General features: G+C 28.9%; 1 protein-coding gene across 5 annotated transcripts in view; it reads left to right on the top strand.

Annotated features, from left to right (window-relative positions):
- Positions 1–27,291, top strand: part of LOC108557059 (potassium voltage-gated channel protein Shab) — a 140,261-nt gene that overhangs the window by 1,260 nt on the left and 111,710 nt on the right. The window lies entirely within an intron of this gene.

Genomic DNA, 27,291 nt, shown 5'->3' with positions numbered 1-27,291 from the left:
ATTTATTGCTGAAAATGAAATAATTAACGTTTTCTGTTCTTACGCGGCTTCTGCCCTCTCGATATATTCATTATCCACTTTACCTAAATCTAATGAATTTCAATAATAATGACTACACATATACTTGAATAATATTTGTATCATTTTAGTACATTTATATCAACGTTGATATTGTGTTATTTTATTACTTTTGTCTTCATTTTACAAAGCCACCCATAGTAATGCTCAACTTTGAGAAATAATTATTATGAAAGTATTTCCCTTAGCTCATTGTACATTTGTGGAAGCATATATGCAGTATAAATTATGTTTTATTATGATTTTATTATATTATATAAATATATATACTTTTATCTATAACACTAGTATAACTTCGGTCATAAGCTCTGTTCAAAATCAAATTAATTAGTTTCTAAATCAAGAAATTGATCATTTTGATTTAATGACAAATTAGTAGTTTTCATTTAATTGCAATTAAAATTCGTTATTATAATTCGTGTACTGAATTAAAACTTTTATGTTACAATATCCAACTGAGTTAGTTATCCAATATATCAAAAAAAAAACTTTTTCAGTTCAAATATCCAATTCCGTTCCAATATTCTTAAATCGATAAATAGAAATAGAAAAAAATCACTTTATATCTAAAGCAATTAGTATTTCCAAGTCCAAGCAATTACATAAAATCTTCTAATATTATTTTATTATTTATTTCTTAGAAAGTTTAATTCCACTGCTTGATGCTACATAATTATAATTATGACTTATCACTCTTGTAAATTTTCTTTAAAATTCCAGTAATGAAAACTCTTATATTTATAATCAACGTAGTGAAAATAAATCCTTAATATAATTGTTCAATTATAAACCCATTTATTACAAGTTTGATCATACATATTTATAGTTTTTTGCAGTTATAGTCGAATAACAGTTTGATAATTTTACAATATATTTTTTTACAAATGAATTAAATATGAATTTTAATGCGTATTAAGTAAAGATCATGTATCATATTTAAAACTACCTTACTAAAGCTTAGTACATTAACTTAGTTAATATTACAAAGAAATGTTATAAAATGATATGACAAAACTGTACTTAAATGCGTTAATAACTTAATTTGTATCCGCTTCAACAGAACGCAGATCATTTGCCAGAGCAATAAATCTTAATAACACAGATATTCGTAATTAAGAGGGAATGTTCTAAGCGATTACAATAACTTTATTGAAACTTTATAATTGATAAAAGTGAAAGCGAATATTAGTTATAATTTATATGTAATATCTATAAAGGTGTAACTAGAAAATATGAATACCCTTTATCCCAAACATTTCTAATTACTGTAGATATACATTGAGTAAATACGTCAATATCCTTGCTTTATTATATAGTATTACCTTTATTTGCATAAATGTCTGGCACAAATGTAAAGCAAACAACATAAATGTCCCCAAATCGCGAGGCTGTTTACTCTGCAGACTCACCTCAACTGAACTGTTGTTTCGTTCCATTAAAGCGAACAAGTAAAATAATTTGCAAAATGCGCCGAACAAATACATATAATTAGAATAATAATTTTCTCACTTAAAGTGTGTTTAATTTTGTTATTTAAATGCTTCCAGTATTGTTTGTCATAGATTTTAATTATTTACTAATTACTTATGTAAATTAAAAAAAAAAATCAGTAATTTAGTAATTAAATACTTTTGATATAATAAACAAATAAGTTCACATTTTCAAGAATTCTCATATTATTTATAACAAACTTGTTTAACTATTTATATGATTAGAAATAAAGAAAATAACAGTTTTGAATATTTGAAATCTATGGATTAATCATCTTCATGAATTTGTTAACGAAAAATGCAGCAGATATTCCAAACTACAACCGAACAAAGTTTGTTGACACCACCTGCCTTTAGTTTAGCAACTGGCATGCGCGAATAAAGAAAACAACGTTCCTGGAACGAATTACACACATTCGCACTCACAATGTTGAGAAACTTATGGATTTTCGGTTCAGTTGGCTTGGATTTGCATCTTTTGTCATCAACTTCATCTTTCCGAAATTAGTTCACTTTGATATAAATTTGTTAATTGCAATAATTTTCCAAATGATTCATGCTTCAAATTTGTTATTTACTAAACAAATGGTTCAATTTATATAAAATATTGATTCGAAATTCCATTAATATCAATTACATAATATATTTTATTTGTAAAAACTTTTATTGAAACAAAAATATTTAACAATATTTGATTGAATTCGTAGAAAACTTATGAAAAACATTTGGTATCCATGACAATTGCTACAAATTAACTTTTTATAACAAAATGTTTCAATATTTTGAGTGAAAATTCTTTTCATATCAATTACATAAAACAGTTATTAATTACATACTTTAAAAAAACTTACCTACTTAATTAATTTGGAATTATGTATAACTCGATTAAGTCCGTGTATTCACAATTCAGGAGTATATTTTGTAACAATCTTTATTGTGTCCAAAATTGGCCATAGACCAAAGATTTACTGTCACGCTTGATGTGATTTCTATAAAAGTTTCTCGATGACATTTGGCTGCGATGCCAACACAAATAATAATAAAAAAAAGAGTTCAGTTTTGATAATATTCACATGATGTCATAAGCCGTACGAAAGTAGAAATATGCTGTGTTATTTTTATATGTCGACTATGTACAATTTATAAAATAAATTTTTTGTTATTTATTGAAATTATTATATAAGAAAGTACAGGTATTCCCCGACTTACGAACTAGTTCCGTTTCAAAGGGTTTTTCGTAAGTAAAATTTGTTCGTAAATCGTGGGAATTTTAAAAATTTCAAAATTAACTTATATATTTGTTAGAAATATATAATATATATGAGATTGAAATAAACAAAATACTTACAAATACTTTTCAATGTAGACATCACAATTATTTAATAAAAAACAACAAATGCAACGAAACAGATGGTAAATAATCCAAAAATATTATATTTTATTGAAGAAATTATCAATTTTTGTTAGAACAGTTAATGTTTCAATATTCATGTAATAAGTTAGAGCCTTCAGAATTTTGTTCGTAAGTCGGGTGATACCTGTATTAAAAACAGCTATATTATTTCATTAAATACATAGCATTCTTGATTGTAATTTTATTTTATTAACTGGTTAATTACTTTTGTAAATGAGATTGTTTTTCATTAATAAAAAAAAAAAATTAGAAAAAAGCTTGTTTTTTCATTTACTAAAATTTATAGTTTTTTTAAAGTGAATTTGTTACGTAAAGTATGTCATAAAGCTTTATTATTTCGTTTAATCCTCAGGCTTCTTGATTGTTGAAGTTGTTTTTAAAATGCTTAATGACTTTTCTAAACGTCATCGAGGTTGTTTTTTTACTATAATAAAATTTACTTAATTAACTCAAAAACTTACATTTTTCCAATTGGATATATAACTTATATAGAAATACGTTAGTCATGGTCTTATTGTATACTTAGTTGATTGCTTTATGGTCTATTTAAGTGATTTATGGTCGATACTACATACACAAAGTCACACATGTCGACTTACAATATTTCACATTTTGCTCTTAACATTAACCTTCAATAATGAATCAAACGTTTCATGAAGAGAAAACCAATACATTAATAATATTTTCAAGAATGATATCAAAAATCATTAAAAAAATCTTAATGAATTCTGTTTAAGGTGGAGTTGCAACAAACAACAAGCGTGTTTTGTTGGATTAGGGTGTGTGTGTGTAGTTCATCGGCGCAATAGGGCGTAACCTTAATCCTAAGCAGACATCAAAACAAATACAAATCCACGACATTACTGTGAATATGAAATTACGAGACGCTCGAGTTCAACACTGAAACACGTGCATATTGATTATTCGTTGGAAGTTTTCCGAAACGTTCATCGATTTGTAAGTCAATCAAATCGGGCTAGACTGATTTGGGATTCGTCATTCCCGTTGTTGTTGTTGTTGTTTTTTTTGCTGATGTTGTTGTTGGAAAAGCGTGTGTTTGTGTCACCAATTTAATTTTTAATGTAAACATTTTTTTCTTCGACGACCGAATTGAATGGATTTTTTTTTCAATTATCGATAGTTTACCTAGTAAATAGAACGGTAATTCATTTTCGTTACAAACGTAACATTCGAATATATTACGCAACAATCAAAAATAGATTTACAAATCATTGATTCATAATTATAAATATATCACACTTTTGTTGATTAATTACTTGTTTATTAAATATCCATATTATGGTAAATTTCCAATTCTTATTATCTAGAGCAGCGTTTCTCAACCTATAGATCTTAATGAGTCGCGAAATGACAGCTTATGTCAAAGGGAGGAACTGGTAAAATACAAATATATTAATTCATGTCGCAAAATTATTAAGAAAAATTAATCTGTAGTACCTCAAGTAAACGTACTTTGACCTATCTTTCATACGAACTAAATCAAACAATAATTGTTATATTGATTGTAATTTATGGAATTTCTTAATAACAGAAGAAAAAGGAGATCTGAATAAGTTATATGAAAAAACTTACTAGTTGTATGTCATAATATCTTATTTTAAGAACGACTAGGACATGCGAAATCTGCAAATTATACGTGCTCCTCGTGGTTTTGCATGCACACGTTAAAGTGGCTCTAAGTATGACAGCAACTACTTTGCACAGTATAATACAATTTATTAGAGCGAAACTAATTAAACTTGTTGAATTAAAGTATGAGACAACACCGTTTTTCTAATGTTACCTCAACTTTCATGCGACATGTTTATCTCGAACGTAGTTTCAAGCAGATAGTTCTAATTTTTTTAAATTATTGAAGAAATATTTAGAGATGATGTTTTTTCATCATGAATTCTCATTAATGAAGAACTTTTTAACATGAAGACTTTTAGACATATGTATATAACTTTATCATAGTTTTTTTTTTGGCAAAATACGAATGGTTTATATTACTTACAAATTTATTAAATTATTGGACAAGACATGCATACAACGGTTTTCAAGTTATAACATATTTATTTGTAATTGTGCTGTGACACAATTGCTAAAAGTATTTTACAAGTTCCTCGCTTTGACACAAGATGTCAGCTGTCATTTCGCGTCACATTGTGCTTTAGATTGAGTAACTTATAAATAACCCATTTAATTATCGGACAAGACATGTATACAAGGTTTTTCTAGTTACAATTTGTTGTACTTGTATTGTTTCCCAATTGCTAAGCTTTTACTCAAGGTGGCAGCTGTCATTTCGTGTTCCATTGTGCTTTTGATTCAGTAACTTACAAGTTTTCCATTTAATTAACAGACAAGACATGTATACAAAGTTTTTCTGGTTACAAAATATTTGTTTGCAGTTGCACTGTGGCCCAATTGCTAAGCTTTGACACAAGATGACAGCTGTCATATGACGTCCCATTGTTCTTTTAGATTCAGTAACTTACAAATTTCTCATTCAATTAACGGACAAGACATGTATACAAGGTTTTTCAAGCTACAACATATTTGTTTGTAGTTGCACTGCAGCCCAAGCTTTGACACCAGATAATAGCTGTCATTTCGAGTCCCATTGTGCTTTTAGATTCAGTAACTTCAGCTGTCAATTGTTTTTCTAGTTACAACATATTTATTTGTAGTTGTACTGTGGCCCAATTGCTAAGCTTTGACACAAGATGACAGCTGTCATTTCGCGATCCATCAAAAATTTTACGCGTTCTAATCTTGGAGTCCATGGAGTCCACTCCATCTTCATAGATTATGAAAAGAGACCATAATTTCAATGTCAACTTTACTATCTGTTATACTAAATTAGTTTGATTAACTGTCCAAGTGTTTTAAATCGTATTTAACTTTCTCGAATTGTGGCATTACTTTATTGTTAAGACTAACTGATGGATATGAGCCATTCCTCACGGAGAAGATGATGTGCACCGATTTCGATTTACTTATTCTGAAATGGCATTCTTGGATTAAAGCCAAGTTTCCTCTCGCATGTTTAAAGGAATTGCAGTATCATCGGCAAAGGTTATTTACATTATTAATAAATTTCAATGAACAAAAATATATTGCAACTGTTTCAGTTAATTTATGAACGTGATAAATCTATTTTTTACCTCGTATTTGTATGCAAATATTATCATTATGCTAAAAAAGATTCATATTTGATTCATTACGTTTTATATTTTATTAATTTAAAAAAAATCAATTATTGCTTTTACATTCGAAACTTGATATAATCTACGAAAATTAGTTATTTGCATAAGGAATATTAAAAAAGTTAATATTTCATTAATTCTGATTAATAATTTATGTTTATATTACAATTTATAATTATTATTGAGAGAAATGTAATGGAAATGATTATATATTAAAAATAATTTCGTTTGTTTATTGAATTGATATTAATTAGTGATGGTCTAAATAACATTTATTAATGTTGGTTTAATATAATTTTGTTATTAAATGGAATCAACAATGTGATCGCAATAAACGATCGCATGGAAATAATGGACTATTTGCAAGTAATTGAAGGATGATGAAACCAATTTGTTCGAATCGTAGATACGCGATTGTCCAAACAAGTATCCAACGTACTCTGTTTATAATGAAAGTGCGACCCATGGAAAATCAATAAATTAATTATAACGATAAAACTGGCCAAGCGGATAGCGAAATGTTGGATAGTGGAACGGTGAAACAGTATGCGGGCCCTCAGCGTATTTGCATAAAGGAAGCGTTTAATTCCATTCGAATGGGAATGGCTCCAAACATACACACACACACTAACTACAAACTCTTTTAGTTCTGTGCGCGCACTTTTTACCCCCCATCGTCAGTTGTATTTCCATTCCATTATTCCAAAAACTGCGCTCTCTTTCATCGACTTTATATAGACAGAAACCATTAATTTCGCTTTCGCCGGAATACATCATAAAAGCTTCATGATTTTCTGTTTGCGTTCACGTGCATTCGATGATAACTGGCTAACTAATAAACCAAAAATAAAAAAAAATACAACAAGAGAAAGAGAACGAAATAAAGAAAGCGAGAACCGTTATAAGGGAAGGAATAATGAGGCCATGGCATACATATTTTATGTGAAACAAAGAGCGGGTCACGCAATACACCAACAAAAATTTTCTTGAAAATCTCATTCCCATCCCCCTTTCACTCACTACATCGATTTTTCCAACAGCATTCCTTTCGATGAGCTATCACAACTTAGTTCACGTAATCACGTTTAATTTCTTTGGTTTGGTAGTTATTGTTTTTTTTTTATTTAGAATCTGGTGAGCCGTGAAACAATGGGCAATCAAAGTTCGACTTTTATTATCCGTCGCTATACGCGAATCGAGCTCAAATTGAATTTCATTTCGCAATAACTTTTTACACTGTAGGGTTCATGTTTCAGGCCGTACTTTGCGAAATTGATCATATTTTTATCCGGCCGTACAAGGTGTGTGTGTGTATGTTTGCAGCGAATTGCCGTGCAATAAATTATAAAACGTGGACGCATTTTCTCTCTCTTTTCGGCTTTCTCTATTCCTGAAAGTCTTCGTTATTTCTGTATTACTCAAAAACGTCAAAAGAATATGCATTTATTATTTTTTATGCAATTCAAATCGTATTTCTTTTTTTGATATAATTATTGATTTTGCCTTAAAAAATAATTTAATTAGTCATTAATTTCTTTTGATGTAAGTAATGGTTTTATCTTCGGATATTATTTAGGGACTAATTAGTTATTTGCCTTTTTTTTATATATTTCTTTTTTGTTATTTTTTTTATTATTTTATAAACCAATCAATCTACAAGTAAAAGAAAAAAAAACAGATAACAAGCTCTAGATTTTGCGATAATTAAAGAAAAAATATGTATATATTAGAGATTGATCCAGCGACCAAATTTCACAGAATGCTTATAAAATCGACTGCATTTTGAAAAATCCTCTTGTCTTCATTAAAATCGATGTACTTTTATTGTTTCTATTTATCATTATTTTTTTACTATTATTGTAAATAATGCAGATTATTATTAAATTTCAACTTTTTGTTATGTTGAAGAATTCATAACATTTCGAGTTCATAAAAATAAATTTGTTTAAAAAAAAACATTAAATTTTGTCAAAATTAACAGTAGACCTACTATTTTTTCGAACTTTTGTACATCATTAACATATTTAGTATTTTATTAATTGAAATTATATAAAATTAATTAAATTTTATGGAAGTTGTTCATTTACTAATTAAATCAGTAACAAAACGAGTATTATTTACGTTTAATTATAAAAACAAAAACTTTTTAAGAAACGGTCATTGGGTTTAGTTATAAAAATACACTTCATTCTAATGAATATTACTTAATATAATTTAGTCTTGATTAATCTGAAATTTGAAGAAAACATTCATTTGATTGATAACATTTTGGATTATTTTGATTATAAAGACATGAAGTTTTTTTTGTGGTTTCTGTAAATAGAGGAATTAGTTAAATTTATAACAGCTATCAGCCTCATTTTACACGGTAATTTTTAACATTTATTTATTATTTTAATTTGTTTTGAAGCAATAAATAGAGTATCGTGTAAAAAGAGTAAATAGAAGAATTAGTTAATTATAAGTACTGCTATCGCTCATTTTACACGGCTCTTAAGAAATACGTGTAAATCGATTACTTTCAACATTTATTTATTATTTTAATTTGTTTTAAAACGGCGTAAAAGTGAATGTGTCTAAATAAAGTACCGTGTAAATTGAGTAAATAGAAGAATTTGTTAATTATAAGTACATATATCGCTTATTTTACACGCTTTCTGAGAAAACCGCGAAAAATTTATTATTTTTAACATTTATTTATTTTTATTTTTTTTAATCGATGTAAAAGTGAAAATATGTAAACAAAGTACCGTGTAAAACGAGTGCATAGAAGAATTAGTTAATTATGAGTACACCTATCTTTTATTTTACACGATTTTTCAGAAAAACATGTTAATCAACTATTTTTAACATTTATTTATCATTTGAATTTGTTTTAAAACGATATAAAAGCGAAAATATGTAAATGAAGTATCGTGTAATACGAGTAAATAGATGAATTACTTAATTATAAGTACACCAATTCCTCATTTTACACTGTTCACAAGAAAAACGTGTAAATCGATTATTTTCAACATTTATTTATTATTGTAATTTATTTTAAAATGATGTTAAAGCTAAAATATATAAATAAAGTAACGTGTAAAACGAGTAAATAGAAAAATTACTTAATTTTAAGTACACCTGTTCCTCATTTTACACGGCTCTTGAGAAAAAACGTGTAAATCGATTATTTTCAACATTTATAATGTAAAACGAGAAATAGGTGTATTTTATTATCAACATTATTATCATTATAAAAGGTAAACTATTATTATTAGGAACTATTTCCGAAGTAATGTTGTTATTGTAGTGAGTTTATTGCGATTTGCATTTTGAAAATCAGCGGCTATTATTATCAGCATCATCGGCTCAGTATTCGGTGCATTTACCGATTATGTAAGCATCCAGCGTGTGATTACGTAACAGAAATTCGCAGTTTACATGAGAATTAGCCCCGAAATTGGGATATTATCGTTTGCATTAAAAATCATAAATTCGTGCGCACGGTTCAAGGGAATAATTATGGAGCTTATTTGGGTATATTTGTGTGCAGAGCTTGACGCAACCGTGTGAACTGCGTTGCGCGCGTACACAAAATGCAAAACAGGTTAATGTCATGTATATTGCAAAACTTCGAAGATCCGAATCCAGGAAACTCAATTATTTAACCGTTTTCAGCGTTCGTTGAGAAACAGCCTTTCGATGCGAATTAATACGTTCCGTAAACACTAATTGCGCCACGTTTTCATTAGTCTAATTGAATCCGGACACGGAAGCCGCGCTTACGATATTATTGAATTCCATTATTTAATGAATGATGAAAAAAAGAAAATAAACCGCATTGCTATTACATCATCCTTTCTCTATTTGAAGAGTGAATTACGTTGTTTCCTTCCGGCGTTTCTAAAGCGTTTCCAGCAAGAACGTACAAACAGGTTCATGTGTTAGATTTCCTTTTATTTTTAATTTAAAGCTGGATTGAACTACTTTCGAGTGAGGTCCTAATCCGAGGTTTGCGTGCGAGCAACGATCGCTGCATGCCGAGGGCTCGTATTAGAGACATCTGAAAGCACGGTGTTCTTATTCATTACGGATTTGCGAAACACGAGAAGCTTGTGATTGGAGAAAAATTGTATGATGGTGTGGTTGAAGACTGGGAGATTCTGAATGTGTGAATTTGGTTTGGATGCCGTAAGGATTCTTTCCTTGCTGCTCGATCATAAAGTAGGTGGTGGTAGGTAGGTAGGACCTGTTGCCTCATTTACTACTTATAGTTCATCTAAATTAAACTGCTTACTGCACTACGCCGTCTAAATATAACCAAAACGCACTAATTTTAGATACTCTCGATTCTCTTCTTTATTATTTACGTACGCCCACTCCGCCTTCGCATTCATATGCATTGTACTCATCTACCATCTCCTCTATTTCAGTCTAAAATTAATAATTTTCTTAGCTTCAGCTCAGCACACTTTATAAGTATAATCTAGAACCAACTTATGAATACGTCGATTATTCCAAAAATAATTGATCACTTTTAGATACATTTTATTCCTGTTAATGTAACAAATGTTTAACTTGTTTTTTTTATATGAATAAAATCAATTGAGTCTCCACTTAGTACTTCAATTCACATTTAAATATTTGAATTAATTCATTATATATGTATGAAGTTTACATTGAATCACCGAAATTTCCAATGTATTGTAATTTAATTTTGAGGAATGTAAGGCTACAGCTTTCGAAAATAAGAAGCTTAGTAAAGAGTTTACATATGTAAAGTAACTAATCCTATACTGGACTAAAGCTAAAGCTCCTCGGGTCGATACTTTTATCCACCTACCTAAGAGTATACCAAGCGTTTTATTTCAGATTTAATTTGTAGTGTTTTATAAAATCTGAAAAAACAATATGTGTTCATCCAATAAGTAAACAGACAATCTCGAGTTGTTCAGAGTTTACATTATGAATTATACCTATGTTCGATAGTTTTTTGTAACACTTTGTTTTTACATTTTGTCATTGTAATATAACTTTTCAGAACGCTTTATTTTTTTTTATTTGAAATTGGATTTTATTGAACCACAAGCAAAAAATGATGGAAACATTTAAATTTTTCGAATTTATTTAAAATTTTCTATATGGCCGCTTCTAGCGCGAACTATGGCTCTGAGTTGGTCGACAATGCCGTACGAAAGTGAATTTGCAGAATCTTCCTCCATTCACGAAAAAGGGCTTTCTTGAGCACATCAATACTCTAGTGATTTTTTAGTTCTGAACATAGGTGAGATCTTGTACTTTTTGGAACACGTAAGGCTTTACTTTGAGTAATCGTTGTATAGTTATTCTATATGTTCAGCTGATTAGACATTTGTCTTCTACTGCGTCGCGAATTTCATTTAATTTGAGCCTTAACTTTCTGAACCACTTCTGCCACAGATGTAGTTTATGTTCATTTAACTTGTTCAATAAATATAATTATTATATCACGATTGATTGATTATATCTAATAATTAATTAAGTTAATACTAAATTATGATTAGGATTTGTTAGCAGCTTTATCTTCTCAATTATCTATCAACCACAACGTCTTTCAGTTGAGTCTTTGCTATTAAGCAAGTCTTTGTCGGGATTTCGATATAGACTAAATTATCAATGTTCAATAGATTACATTCATTATATATTACTTAAATTATATAAATATTATAAATTATATAAATATTTTACGGAACGTAAATATAATATTCATGAATTATGAAATGTTTCAGATAATATATAATTTCAGTAATAAAGACTGAATTCTGAAAGATGGAATGGACATGGCTATATCTATATCGAAATCCCGACAATCATATTCTCGACATTCGATTTTTTTACTTTCGGGATTATAGTTGTCGGGATTTTAATATTGTCGTGTTTATGGTTGTCGGGATTTTGAATGTCGGGATTTCGGTTATCGGGATTTCGACTGCCATGAATATGTGCAAAGTTTTACAACTGTGAGCAAATGCGGCTATTAGGGGACAAATATAATTTCGACGCGATTTATCGCATTGTTAGAAGAAGCAATAAAGAAAAAAAAAATGTGGAAGATGAAAATTCTAGAATTGAAATTATCCGTTTGGCTCTTGGGAATCGCGTAACAAATTGCAAACTTTGCAAGTTGACCCACTATCCCGACCGGCCGTAATTGAAACAAAGCCATCAGAAACGTTTGAACTATTTGCAGTGACGAATGCCAGCAATGGATGTTGGAATTTTACGACAGGTAATTTGGATTCAATTACATGGCGTCCATCCAGCATGATTATATAACACGAAAAAATAAATAAATAAAGTAGTATACAATTATTTCATTCTAACATAATTGAAAAAAAAAAAAAATTAACAACAACAGACATAGTAAAAAGTAATCTATGTTTTTACTATGTTCGTTGTAATTGATATACTTTTTATAATTTAATCATTTTTTTATTTGTGATTGTTAAAAGGACATTTAGTAAATTACTTAGACGAGTTTTTAGTCTTATAGTGGAAACAAATTTATTGTTGTATAAATCACTAAAAATTAATGATTTTTTTATAATTTAATCTAAATTACTTAGAAGAGTTTATTATCTTATACTTGAAAAAAAAATGTTTTTAATTTACAGGTGTTTTAAATATATTTTTGTAAATTAATAAACATTGAATTTAAAAAAGTACGTATACATTACATTCTTTAGTCTATTTAACATTATATGATTTTATATGAAAGTTACTATAAATTAGTTAAATATACACAGTAATATAGAACACAGTATAAAAGAAAAATATATTTAGTATACTAATTTTTTTTTGCTCAATTAAAATTTAGTTTCTCTTGAAAAATTTTCATCCGGAAAATATTGTGAATCCGCACTGTTCGAGGTATAATTAACATATGATTTATATTAATAGTATTTGACATTTATTAATAGTCACGTTATGTAATTAAGTTTACTAGTTTCTGTTTTATTCACGATTTATTTGGGCTGTGTGAATGTTGGAAACGGGGGGATTCTAATTCAATTTCGAAAGAGAATCAATAGAGATAAGGCTCAGCCCGGCTCTGGACTTCAACGTCTCTGCACAATCCTTATTCCCATACACCAATTTTCCTCGTTCTACGTTCAAACACTTCTTCATCCTAGATTCTAGAATCTAGATCATCTCTGTTTTCCACAACATTGTATTTATTTCTTACATAATTCATAGAAAATACAAAAGATGTTTGTCAATTAATAATCTCAGCACAGTCCGGGTGATCGGTTCTGCCAATAATCCGGACTGTTTCAAACCGGACAAATCGAGGATTTGAAAACCGCATAAAAATAAATTTATTTTGTTTTGAAATTTTCAAACCGGGATAATCGAAGCAGGGTAACGTTTTTATTAAATTTAATTTGATTATATAGGTTCGCTTATTTTTAAACACTTAAAGTGAAAGTAACAAAAACAAAATGAATCCTCGCTTAACGAGCATTTCACTTAACGAGCATTTCACTTAACGAGCAAAATGAATTGTACAAAAATTGATTCGCATAACGAGTGATGAAGAGAAGTCCCGGATTGCGCGCCTTCTACACATATTATGTGTATTTTTGAATATACGAGTAAAAATTTGGAAATTTTGGAACTCAGATTAAACAAACGATTTTATATAATTATCTACAGTAATGGAAATTATTGAGAATTTTTGTAATGAAGTTTGTGAGTGGAAAGTATTTTTCTTATGATTTCAATTAGATTACTTCATAACATGATTTTGTTGTTGTAATAAAAAGTAAATTGAAATGTGTAAACTCGTTCAAAGTAATATTTGCAAATTTATTAAACATTAAAATTCTAACTATAAAATCTAAGTAGTAAATAAGGCTTTTCGAATATTGATGTTATTAATGCATAAAACTTTGGCAAAGAGACTTTCAGGCCACCGGCCAAGTGCTATAAATTTGTTGCTATTAGCGTTAGTTTGTGCAGAATGCGGCAACGGTTTTGTCTTACACGTTGAAGAAGATGATAGTCAATGTCTTTTACTTTTTTTTTTTGGATTGGAGATGAGTTTCTCGTGCATTTCGCAGACCGTTTATTCCATTTCGTTCATTTTATGCGGCAGATTTTTAAGTTATCCACTGGAAAAATGTGCGTCCATAAATACATTTTGCTGCGCTTTTACTGCCGTCTCGTTTCATATCTCAATGTCCAAAGTTGTGAAATTTTATTGGATATTGATCCACGAAAAAGAAGAGTGAAAGAGAGAGAGAGAGAGAAAAAAAGAAACACTTCCATACGAATATCGAATATAAAATCGTTTATGATGGAATTCAAAAATGCTTTTGATGTGGATCGTCTACAATGTAAGAGATTTTTATTTTAGTCTATTATATTTTATCACGATATATTCTTTATTATTGAATATATTTGTGAAAGTTTGCAATATTCATTCAATAATCAAATGTTTTAAAATATCATTATTTAAGCTATATTATAATAAAATACTTACTGTTTATTACTAAGTAAATCATAAAATAAATAAGGATAAAAAGGAAAAAAAAAAAACAGATAATTGTAACAATAAATAATAGAAATTTTGATAATTAATAACAAAACATTTATAGAACTAATTTGTCGTAAAAAGCTAAGTTTTCATATTAATTAATAATAATACGGATTTTATTTAAATTTAAAGGTTTATTCCTTAATTAATTAAGATTGGATCTATAATAGTGTTTAATTGATTGAAAATGTACAGAAATTATATAAAATTATTACTTTCTCGGAAGTTTTTTTTATGATTGTTATTAAAATTCTATTAATTATTATTATAAAATATCAATTATACGTATAACACGATCTAATATTAGAATAATATTAAGAAAATATTCGTTTAAGATTATTTTCTTTCAAACGTGGTTTCTATGTAATACGTTTTATGTAATGAAAAAATGTACACTTCTGAGAATAAATGTAATTAATGAATGTTTACGAAAAGATAATAGTTGGAAGAGTATTCGCATATGTTTTACGTCCGTCTCTATGACATATGTAAATAGTTTTCGTAAAACGTGCATTAAAAATAGAACATAATTCTAATGAAATATGATGTAAAGGTTAAACATGAAATGTTTTCACAATAGAAAACAATTTCGGAAATTCCAATATCATTAGTATCAATTTAACAATAATTAATCTAATTTATAATTTACCCATTCAGTTTTTCTTGCTAAGTTAATCTAATTATATTTTAACAATTTTTTGTTGTATATTTACAAATTTGCGTCAGAAGTTATTATGAAAAACATATTTTCTTTGTAGAATCATTAAAGGATCTTCATGTTATTATGGATGGTTAATATCAATTGAGTATTTATGAATATTATTAAAAAATATTTATATTATTTTATTTGATTCATGTAAACAAATTATTAGAAATAGTAAATCGTCAGCAAAATTTCAATACTGAAGAAATTATAATTTATTTTTATAATTGGTTAAAATATACGATTCACAATCGATTTTCATTGGTTTCTATTGGTTTTCTTGGATTAATCATTCCTTTTATTAAAAGATCTAAATCCTATTTTTTTTGATAAAAACGTTGTTTCAATTTTATACAAATTAAATTACAATGTTCTTGGTAATTATGTTGAAAGTTGATTTATATTTCCACAGCACGTTATATTTAGGCTAAGATATGAATTTTATATAGATTTCATAATATTCGCTTGTATTCAATAATTCTTTTTAGTAGAATTTTTTTTTTAATTTTTTGACAAAAAAGTTGAAATCATATTGAAATTTGATTAAATTTCAATGTTCTCCATAATTGTGTTGAATGATGAATTATATTTTTTGAATACGTTATATTTTCCTTAAGATATGAATTAAATAATTAATTTCATAATAGCCACTTGTATAATTGTAAAAGATTTTCAAAAAATCTGTAAGAAAAAAAAGTATTTACAGTGATACAAAGAAAATTACAATATTGTTGTTGTTGTTAAATAATAATTTATAATATGTATTGAATTGAATTTGAATTTCATAACCGATTTTATATTATGCATTTGTATTCTCGAATTAAATGTTCTTTTTAGTAAAATATTCTAAAATCTTCGACAATAAAAGTTAATAAATTGATAGTGAATTTTGATACACATGAAATTATAATGTATTTCATAATGCAGTTGATTGATGATTCGTTATATTTGAATTTGAATTTCATAATTGATTTCATAATATCTATTAGATAAAAAAATCTTAAATTTTTTGATACAAAGAGAATTAAAATATTTTCTCATAATATTGTTAAAAGATGGATATAATAGGTTATATTTCGTTTGAAATAACTAATTCTTGGATTAATATGGGAGAAAATTGTTTCCTAATTAATTACAAACATATTTTTGAATAATTCGTTCTTTTAAGTAAATGTTGTCTAAAAAAATATGACTTAAGATCTTATGTCAAAGATTTTAAGAAAAATTAAACATATTTGGACGTCAAGAAATTGCAATATTTTCTTAAACTGTCATTGATTTAATTTCTTTCAATTAATTTGTATCTAAAAATATTTGTCATAAGAATTAGTTTTTTTTTTGTTCAATTTTTATTGTAATTGTATTGAATCATGCGTTAATAAATACGTTACATTTCAGTTTCAATATGAATTTCATGAATTTTGCATGCAAAATCCACAACAAAAAAAAATAATACAACTGAATCACAAAAGTTCCATTAATTTCAACCATACACACGAACGTAATGGCAAAAAAATATATACACGCATCGATATTCGTTCGCTCTCAATTCCATTTCCAGAAGCAGAATCGTTTCCGGCCGTGTTTATTTATTTTTCAATCGCTTTATCTATTGGCCCAATATGCGTGACGACCGATCGTCGCACCCGCAAGTTACGAATTTCGTTCCTGCGTTACATTTTGTTTTTATTTTTGTTTTGTTTCACTCGAAATATGTAAATGCGCCGTCATCGATCGCAACAGCAGCAAAAAAAAAACGAAACAGACTCTCTCGTGTGCTCCCCCAGAATCGTATCGCAAAGCCCCAGGACCAATTCAGATTCCCAAAATATACGAATAAAAATGCTAATTCCGGTCATATTAGATATTTTCGGGCGTACTCTTTGTTTCGGGACGCAATTTCGGGTCGTAATTTCGAATAAATTCTCTTTGTTCAAAATATAATAAAGCCATTCTTGAAGCTTGTGTGTGTACGTACTTTTTTTTTGTGGTAGTCTCATTATGTGTAGTTTATTTCTGTTGAAAACCCGGAATACACCGTGTTTAATCCTATTGTGTAGTTTAACACATTTTTGCCCACTGTACACAAGCAGGTTAATTTTCAGTAATCTGATAAGTAGCTAAAACTTAACATATATTTGTTTTTGAATATGCAGAATTTTATTATTTGACCATAAAAATAAGACATTTACTCTGCTTTTGATGAAAACTCTGACCAAAAAGGGCTTTAGGGCAACAGCAAACAGAGAGAATAGAATGTCGAAGTGTCCGTTAGAATCGTCAAAGCTATTATCCTTAATAAAAAGTCCGAGAAGTTCTTTTGATTGTAAATTTGATAAAATCAATGATTTACTTCTTGTTCATTCAAAAATTATAACAAGAGAATGGGAAGAGTTGATCAAAGTGATCAGTCTATGAATACTTATCGTATTGCTATTCGTGGCAAGAAATGCTGGTGGGTACTTTTTACCTATATGTTGGATCTAACCATTGCGAACGTATGCAAATTGTACCAACTATCATCTGGCCAAAAAGTAACTCAATTGTAGTAACGCAAGTAAGCAATATTCACTCCCTGAAAGTTTTCATGGCGATCTGATCTTTAATTCACAAGATACAGTGATTTTAGTGACGCTACTTTTGTAATTTTCAAAACAATGGAAAAATCTGAATTTCGTGGGTTGATAAAATATTGCTTTTTGAGCGCAACAGTGGTTGTGAAAGCTGAGAACAATGTACACCATGAAGTTGTCGAGGAAGCTTAGCTCGGGGGAGTTAGAAACGGAGAAGAGCATTATATAGAGTTAAGCAGTAATTTAAGTGACATTATTAGTTAGACATTAGTTAAGCATTACACAGATAGTATTAGTTGAGTATAGGTCTAAGTATAGTGTAAGAAGTGTTATAAGTAATAATAAATCGAGTTCTTATTATTCACCCGCGTAACTTGGTCCTTCGTCCAAAATTTAAGTATTATGGGGACTTTTCTATATCGAGAAAATTGCTAATGAAGTGGTTTGCTGATTTTAAACGCGATCATACAAACACAAATGACGTTGAATGCTCTGATCGCCCAAATTTGGTAGCAGAAAACATAAAAAGTCCACAAAATGATTTTGGTTGATCGTAAATTGAAGTTGCGTATGGTAGCTGACACCCTGAAGATATGCGAATGCAGTACATTCACCATGTTGTATGAACATTTGATCATGAGAATGCTCTGTTTGAAATAGGTACAATTGAGTTCAAGCTCAAAGTGGACCAAAAACAACAACGAGTTGATGATTCCGAGCGCTGTTTAGAGCGAAATAAAAAGGTTTCTTGTGGTATATAACAATGGATAAAATCTGGATCCACCATAACAATCCAAAGTCAAAACGGTCGTCAGCTGAGTGGACAGCAAAGGGTGAAAGCCGCATTTTGAGGCCAAAGATAAATCGTTCTACAAGAAAGGTAGCGAAATGTTAGAGAAGTATTGGAATGAATGTATCACTCTTGAAGGAGACTATGTTGATGAATAAAGTCGAATATTACGCAAAAGTTGTTGTTTTGTTAGTCATCCTACGAACTTATTGCGAGAGGTGTTGTGTCACCCTAGAATCAGATGGATTTGTCAAAAAATGCAAAAACAAAATTACCGAATTTTAATGTATTTGAAAAAATAAAATCAATGATTTTTTTCCTGTGTTGAAGTGTTAAGTTAAGATAAAGTATAAAAATGACCTCTGCTTTTAAGTTGGAAACAATGGTTTAGGTTTTGCATGATTTAAACGTTAAAAGTTTTAAGAACGCTCGGATTTTGGTGCTGGATCTGTAGTTCCGCGATCTATTTTAAACCCAACAAATATTAACCCATATCCTCCGAATAATCAAATACCTGCATTAAATGTCTAAATATAAAACATCGAAAATACGTTTACCACCTATATACTAGGTGTGTACGCATTTACTGTACGAATATACATCGGATCGAAGGGGGATGGGTTTATATTTATGGAGCCAATTGCGATCCTGACAAAAACCAAATACCATTAATCATTTTTTTGTTTGTTAATGTTTATTTATCGCCGTTATAAACCCATCGATATTTATTTCCAAGCGAATTATTGCGCCGTTTTGCCAACCAAATAAATAATCGCTCATTTTGATACATTTCAATACACACAGGTTTTTCTTTTTTGAATTTTTAAACTTTTTCTTCTTTAAATTTTCAATAACTTATTGAATTCAATTGTGTTCGACGTCTGCCGATCAACTCCCTCAAGAATGACATAAATAAATGAGCGGGATTCGAGGAGGGAATTCACATACAAATTGCACCATGCAAACTAAATTTAACTTCGACTATAGACTTTATTTCCAGACAGAAATACCGCTCGGAAACCCATATGCATACAGTCACTCGTTTTTGCTTCGGCCCAAGCAAGATTCGTTTTGTATCTCGGGTCGAATTGTTTCATTAAATATTGAATAAACATTCGAGCCGATCCGATCGATCAATTAAGAACGAGGAGCGTCTCAATTTCCGTTTAATTGGAAACATCGCAGTATTAAATGTACGTAATTTCGATGTGCATGAATAGTAATGCAATTTGATTTATTCATTTCCCTAAAAACTAGTAAATCCTGGCTTTTATTGCATTCGTTTCAAAATAGTTGCAGTCTAGTTAAAATACATGATTCGGCGATTTCTGCATGTTCACAAAACTTTGATTTATACGATTTTTAAGATGCCAGATGATGGTGAACAATAAATTTAATTTATGATTTAAAGTTATTTAATGAGAAACTACGAGTACTTAAAAATATAAATAATATTTTAAACACTTACATTATTTATTATTGAAAACTTTTTATATTCTATCTACTTTTTTAGTCTACAATAAAATAAAGCAAAATTTTACTAAGTACTAAATAACTTAAGTTTGAATAGTGACCAATTTTGTACTAAATTAGTACAAGTAAAATTGATGATAATTTACTGTGTATATAAATAAAGTTATGAAATTGTTTAATAGTTAACTTTTTGAAAAAAAAAATTGTCTTTGTATAGAAACCAATGTATAAATTTTAGTCTTGGTATATAGTAGCATGTGACAAATAACTCCTATAAGAGTGAGAGTGCATGAAGCAAAAAATGTGGTATAAGTGAGTAAGTGAGAGTATGAGGTACATTTATCAAAATATGAGCGCGTGTATGAGGAGTAGAAAAGTGCAGATTTGAAAGGTTTCTTTTTATATATAAAAAAGAGGTTGTCCTTTGAGGGCACTTTCCTATACCACATATAGTGCTGATTTGAAAAATCTAGTATCAGATCGTTGGTATTAAGATCGGTTGACTGTAAAAGTTTCTTCTCTTGGGATATAGTTTTTTATTTGATATATGATTGTAATATAATCTCCTATATTTTTCTTAGTCTTTATAATCTTATATCAAAGATGCATATCAAGGATTTAAATAAAATTGAAAATATATAATCTACTAGTAACATTATGTTCGTATCGTTCTTTTTACCACGAATTGCAATATATTTCTTAGTTTTATTATTAAAATTAAAATATAAAATTGATTACTAAAATAGAAAATACAACAAAAGAAACATAATATAATTTATTATAATGTTGATTTGGCAATTTAGGTGTTTAGTGTGAAATAAATCTATTTTTTTCCATTAGGCCCGAAGACATTTTATTATCTTTAGTGAACGTTTTACCATTCAAAAAGAGTTTTGCAAACGTCGAAATAAATAGTCATCTGATGGTATAAAATCTCTAATAATTTTCTACGTGTTACCAAAGATGTGTGAGGATTTGCACCAATTCTGACATGTGCATTCTGTTAAACAATAAATATTATAAACTTTTTGAGTTTCTTCCTTTTAATGAAATAAAAAAGTAAAATTTTTCGAAAATGTTCGTTTTTGCAATTCTGTTAAAGTTGACCCTAACAAAATTACCTGAAATTGGCTCCTAAAGAAAGCTAAAAATGACATCTTTCAAATGACAAAAATCATAACATTGACAGAAGTCTTTCAAAACAAACATAACGCTATCTATTTGTGAAAGCCGAAATTACTTTCTTGTCACTTCACTGTATACTAAGAATTTGGACTTTAAAGCGTCAGAAAGGTAATTACGGGTATATTTAGGAAATATGAATATTAATAGTCTGGATATGTTTTCAGCTCAACAGTAAAATAAATTTATCTACCATAAAGTAGTAAATTTCATTCATTGTCAAGCGTGCAGTAGTATAGTAAATGTTCAAAAGGCATGAAACAAAGCCTTTTACTTTAGATCATAAAATAATAATGCCTTAATTAATGAAAACAAAAATAGATTTTCATGATTTACTTTATAGTAATTTAATGTTTAATAAATACAACACATGACTTATATTAATACAAATCTAACTTATGTTAAAAATAAACTTTTAAATCCATCAAGGATTAAAATGACGCTTTCTTATATTGCAGAAATAGTACCTAAATATAAATTTTGTAATTACATTTATTTGTGAATTTGAAATATTATTACTATTTTCATATTTTTTCATATCATAAATTCACTATTTCATTTTCAATCACTATACATTCCTTTATCCTAACTCTCTAAAAAGACGTACACAATATATCTTACCGTCATTATTTATAAGATACGATCGATCGTTGTCTGCTTCGACACATGACGTTATGTGAAACCATAAATTCGAAATGTCCATAAGATTTATATTAAAAGTAAAACCAGTTTACTTTATAAATTAATCTTTGTTAATAGTTATTTTATGAAAACAAATTGTTACAAATTAAAAAGGAAACGCAATTTATTTAATGCAATCAATTTCAAATGATAAATTTCTTGTTTTTTTTTATAGAATTATATTATGTTTGCATCATTCTATTATAGAATGAATGAAATTTTACATTAAAGTCAAAATAAATTAATGTTGGATTAAAAGAATAATAAATTAAATAATTCTAATTAATAACAGCATTATTTTTATTTTTGCTTCATTTTATCAGTGTTCTATTCCGATGAATAATTAGTGCGTAATTTTGTGACAAATTGTTAATTTTTTTTTGTTGCGGAGTTGACTTTGGGGTGAATTGTTTCAAACGTTGGGGGGCGAAGAGTAATTACGTTCAGTTTTTTTTTTATGTCTGTTTGTTCTGTTTGTTGATTGTTGTTGTTTTGGTGGGTGGATGTTTGATATAGGTATGGCCAGGCTATCGGGATTAATAGGCTTCACGACCCTCGGTGCGTGTAAATTATTTGCGAGCTGCGAAATATATGGAACGAGCGGCTGTTTCATGTACAATTGAACCATTTCCAAAACATAATTGGGTGAACATTTAAATAGAAACGTTTAACATTGACATCAATTCCTTCGACACGCGACGACGCGCCAATATTTTCCAATAAAAAAAAACAATAACAAACATAATCCCATTTTTTATTTTCTGATGAAACAACAAACCAAAAAAAAAACTATCGAGAAAAGAACGAATCCATCCCCGATATTTTCGTGTTATTTTTGTCCTTTAAATTGGCGACAGACTGTATTTACTGTTCCGGAGGGTGGGTTTCGCTCAATATTTCTACGTCGTAACATTTTTTTTTGTCTTGCGACAAATTAAATTTCAGTTTGGCATACATAAAGACAATGCAGCGTGCACTATAATTTTTTTTTTGTGCGATTTTATTACATTTTTCATTCGCGCGATTATGCAAAGACGTGCTGGACTGGTTTGAATGATGATGATGCATTACGCCACTTCAAGTTCTGCAAATATTGGTATATGCATCACGTGACTTTTCCGTATATTTATTCATGTATACAATTGATTTTTCCGTAAAGTTCAATGAATTTGTATTTCCGTTTGTTTGGACTACGGTAACAGTTGGGGGTACACATTATGGTTATAACAATTTTGAGAGAAAATGTACAAAAAAGAAACTTTCATATGTGCAACATTTGGACGATATTATATTCTTTACATAATTGGTAAAAAATGTATAGTTAAACTTCGGGTAACGTTACTTCTGATAACGAAGTTGAGATATAATGAAGTCTGTAATTGCACGAATAAAAATATAGTTCTTGGAAAGAGGTTACTAAGAAATGGTAAAATAGAGTTTTCTGCAAAATATAGCTAGAAATAGTACTAAAAAAAGAAATTAACATGCAAGAAATTAAAAAAATGAAGTTATCCACATGGCTCAACCAACCAACGTTTGGAAAACAATAAAGAAATTGAAGATACAATTAGAAAAGAACCTGCAGAAAAACTACCAAAGATTGAAAAAGGTGTTTAAATAATATTGAAGACTTTTTTTGTGAAAATTATCCTGATTTCTGAAGAAATGTGGTTGTTAAATGCAATAACTGTTAAATTAAAGAGAAAATAATAACAAATAATCGTATTTTAAAACGATTTTCATGTAAGTTGGCTTTAATCAATTTTTTCTGGCCATAATATTGTTACCTCTGAAAACGAAGTTTCGCTTAACGAAGTAATTTTTTGGAACGCTTCCTATTCGTTAATCGAGGTATAACTGTATTTACTGTTTCACATAACCTCAAATATAAAAATGACGTTATAAAAAAATGGTAACGCTTCTTTTATGACAATTCATAAAATAACCAACAGATAAGTTGTTAATAAAGAAATTAATTAATGATTCAAATAATGTCATTAATAATAGTAATTCTTTATTTTTATTCAATAATTTCAAAATTAGTTCACTTTTGCACTGCTAAAATTATAGGTTATTGAAAAATGACTTCAATTATTAAATATTTATAATTGATACAAATATTTGTGGTAATTTACTTGAGTGTAATATATTGGATCTCTGAAAGTTATTGTTGGTCAACTTTTATATAAAGGATTTAATTATCTTAAAGTGAACATTTATTATTGATATTAGGTCATTAAGTATGAAATGTCCTATTATTTAAGTACCAATTTTGATAGTTTTTTTTTTGTTTTTCTTTATTGTAAAGGTACTTCATCATCCTTTCAGACACATGTTTTGGTATATGATTATCTGTCAAATTGCCTTTTGTGCAATGGTTATTTTCCAATATAGTTTTATAAGACCTTTTTTTATAGAGGAGAGGAAACCTTACATAGGGACCACGGGTGGAGTCGTGGTACTGTGGGATTCTTATCGCACTAAAACCTCTCCCCTTCTTCGTCAGCATACAGGACCTGCATCACTATACTACTCTGCCATGCTGATTGTCTTTGCCTGTTTGGCACTTCCCTTAGATCGTGTTAATGCTGGGTTCCACTGCTTCTATCCTCGTAGGCCCTCTGCAGCCTCCGCTCGTCTTCTTCTTTGCTTAGTAGCACCTCTGATATGTACGCCGCTACAATATCCCAGCTCTCCGCACTCTTCAGCATTTCACTGATAACATTTTCTGGCTCTAGCAGAACTCCCAATTCTGCCTTTGCCTTGTGCTTCCTTCCAACCCATCTGCAGCATCTAAAAAGAGTGCCCGAGCACACGCTTTTTATAAGACCTAGTCAATAGATTACGGCAGATGCCTACTGTAACCAAATAGATGAAATGATTGGTGTTTTGCCTGTCTCTAGTCAAACATCTTGCAGAAGAATACTCGATCATATGTTGCTCGAATAACGTTGCTCAAACTGTAAGAGCTGGAGTTGGAAACTCTCTGTCATCCACTCTATTCCTCAAACCTTGCACTAACTGACTACCAATAGTGAACAAACTGTTGAAGAGAGCACTACTCGCTCTTCAGGCTTCTTCGCTGCTACGGTTAAGATGACAAAATTGTATATAGTTTAGGCACATGGTACTACTTCTTGTTTGAGATATAATAAAACAACGTTCAGTTCGAAATCGGACGTTTCGTGCTTAATTATATTTAATAATATAATTTCTCAAAAAAAATGTTTGCCATTATGTAATTTTTGATAAATTTGAATTAAAACTGAGATACTGACTTTATTTTATCTATAAAATAAGTATCATAAATGACCTGACACGTGCAGCGTTTGCATAATCAAATTCGTTAACTACGCCGAATTATAGTTAGGTAATATAATTAATGAACGCTGCCGAAGGAATTCCCAGGAGAAATGTCGCAGAATTTCAATGCTAATGCGAACTACGAGGCGTTATATTTAATTCCAGCGGTCAGTGGCCTAGAGAGAGTCGAGCCCGTATTCATTTTGCGCTGCAAAATGGGATCAATTGAAAAATATACTCATCCTTTATTAAAAAAAAACAGAATCGATTAAATGCAAAAAAAGAGAAGAAAATCGTTTTGTTTTGATGCTGAAACGCCGTGTCCGAAATGTTATTGGATAACAGCGATTCAACGGATGCGATATAGTTTTAAGGGTGGGTAAAGTACAACAAGGAATATTGCAATGGCACTAAGAATTTGGCAGAGGATGACTGTCGGAATCCGTGGAAATGGCCCACTTCTACGAACACACAGTTTCCGTTCTTCCAAAATTTATCGTTTCTTTCCACTAGCTCGCAACTTTTTTTTCCCGTTCTCTCCTCTCGGACATCCCTAATTCATTTGTCGCTGATCAATAAGATTGGGATTAAATTAATTATTTCCCATCTGCTCACGCTGTTCATGTTTCGTTTCGTTTCTTTATTTCTTCTGCTCCTCTCTAATAAACTTTCTTCGTGACTTTCGGATGGGACGATTCATTTTAATAATCTAATAGTAATGAGAGATGGGACGATCCAATTAATATTGATCAAAGCAAATTTAATTCGCGCACGAAATTGATATTTATGTTTGCTTGTGTCCCTACTCGCCTCACTAAACAAATACATTAATGGAATGGAGGCGTTTATTCTATTACAAGTACATAAATAGATAAGACCTTTAGTTAAGTAAGATCAATTACTTAACCGATGTCAAGATGTTTTAAGCTGAGCTAAATTAATACTAATGAAGACTAATATCGCGTACATATTTTTAGCAGTAAATTTGAAAAGATGTTATTTTTAAAATTTCTGTCATTTCGTAAATTGTTTTAACTCATTTTCAATATGTCCATCATGTTCACTCAACTAACAAATATTTGTTTTTCCACTATATTGTAGTGTTAATTTTTTAATAAATATTATTACGCAACGCCGACTTAAATGATAATCTTCTCATCCAACTCCCAAACAGCAACAAAAAAATCTGTCGACCTCATAACCTCATAAATAATTTCATCCAAATTCAAAGCTATTTTTAATACTCTAACATAAGTTGTTCTTACTTCATGACCGCAAGAGGTCAAAGTCCTTATTGGTCTCCAATTGTATCTTAACAAAACTCTATTCAACAAATAAAGATATCTTTGAACTTGAACATGAAAAAATATTATAAATTTTTATCAGAAACAAAAATTTGTTGAAATATTAAAAAAATGATTTTAACAACTATTTAACAATAACAATAAGAATAAGACCAAAATATGTATGTGAAAAACCAATAATAACTTTACGTTTAATAATGAAAAAGATTATAAAATGGACAATGAACCGTTTGAAACCGAACTAATCAAAGACATTAAACTGCACAAAAAAATGTAATTTTGTGTATTGAATTATTAAAATTTATTTTAATCAATTAAAATTTAGTGTGATTTAAAAATTTTCAAACCGTACTATAGTGAATCCGTACTCATTAAAATCGCACTATGCGAATAATTGCTATAAAAAATGTAAGGAAAATTGACTATTGACCTTATAATTATTTTATATTTCCATAAAACTTTTTGATTAATTTTAAAATAAATGTTTCCAATATTTTATTAATAGTAATTAATTTATTTTATATTTTA

The sequence above is a fragment of the Nicrophorus vespilloides genome, unplaced genomic scaffold, assembly GCF_001412225.1.
Source record: "Nicrophorus vespilloides isolate i.1.1-1 unplaced genomic scaffold, Nicve_v1.0, whole genome shotgun sequence".
NCBI lineage: Eukaryota > Metazoa > Arthropoda > Insecta > Coleoptera > Silphidae > Nicrophorus > Nicrophorus vespilloides.
Note: the sequence above shows the minus strand (reverse complement) of the source record. Positions and strands in the feature narration are given on the sequence as shown.